We start from the raw sequence: 1,183 nt of genomic DNA on the forward strand, positions 1-1,183 counted from the left end.
TTGCATCTAGATGGCAGCTTGCAAGCTTTTAAGATCTCAGTCACTACTTACCACAGTAGGAGGTGGAACAGTGTTTGCCAATTGAGCTTCATGTCCTCTGTGACTATGGTCCCGAGCCCGCACATTCAACTACTTGGTCCTTCTGGGTAGCTGGCTGTGACCAAGCAGTGACTACAACCTTCCCCTTGTCAGCTCCACTATATACCTGGGAATTCAGATCATACACATAAAGTTATAGGACCATTGTCTACCAACCCTATACATGTTCTTGGGTACACTCCCCACTTCATTGACATACCTAATAGTTCAGCCTGTCCACCCATCAATCCACCCATATACCCATGTTTGCCTTCACTGACAATGCCGTACTATATGTGCAAAAGGGTTCATCTTTGTTGTCTTACTTCCCACATCCCTCTCTACATCTCTCTTCCTCAACGCCGCTATATTGATCACTCACATTTGGTACATTGCCCTTCTCTTCACCCAAATCAAAACTTATGTCTATCTGTCTAACAGTGTTCCCTCCCCTCCCCTCCCACCCCTGGTAACCAACAAAGAAAATGTCCTTGCATAGATAAAAGTTTCCTGGACTTTTACAATAATGGACTAATACAATATTTGTCCTTTTGTGATTGACTTATTTCACTCAGCATAATGTCCTCCAAGTTCATCCATGTTATATAGTGTTTTGCAGATTCTACATTATTCTTTAGGGTTGCATAGTATTCCATTGTGTGTATATACCACAGTTTGGATATACATTCCTCAGATGATGGACACCTACATTGTTTCCATCTTTTGGCTATTGTAAATAGTGCCGCAATGAACATGGGTGTGCATATGTTTGTTCTTGTCGTGGCTTTCACTCCTTTAGGGTATATAGCTAGTAATGGAATATCTGGGTCAAATGGTATTTCTAGTTCCAACTTTTGAAGGAATTGCCATACTGCTTTCCACAATGGTTGTACCACTTTATAGTCCCACCAGCAGTGTGTGAGAGTCCCAATCTCTACACATCCTCACCAGCATTTGTTATTTTCTGTCTTGTTGAACTTTGCTACTAGTGCTGGAGCAAGATGGTATCTCATTGTTGTTTTACTTTGTGCTTCTTAAAGAGTTCAAACAAATTTTTAAGAAATGGAAATCTCATTCCATTTATACTTAATTACCCAGACCAAAC

This window comes from Orycteropus afer, unplaced genomic scaffold, assembly GCF_000298275.1.
Source record: "Orycteropus afer afer isolate SDZICR_OR568_19922 unplaced genomic scaffold, OryAfe1.0 scaffold00104, whole genome shotgun sequence".
NCBI classification, from domain to species: domain Eukaryota; kingdom Metazoa; phylum Chordata; class Mammalia; order Tubulidentata; family Orycteropodidae; genus Orycteropus; species Orycteropus afer.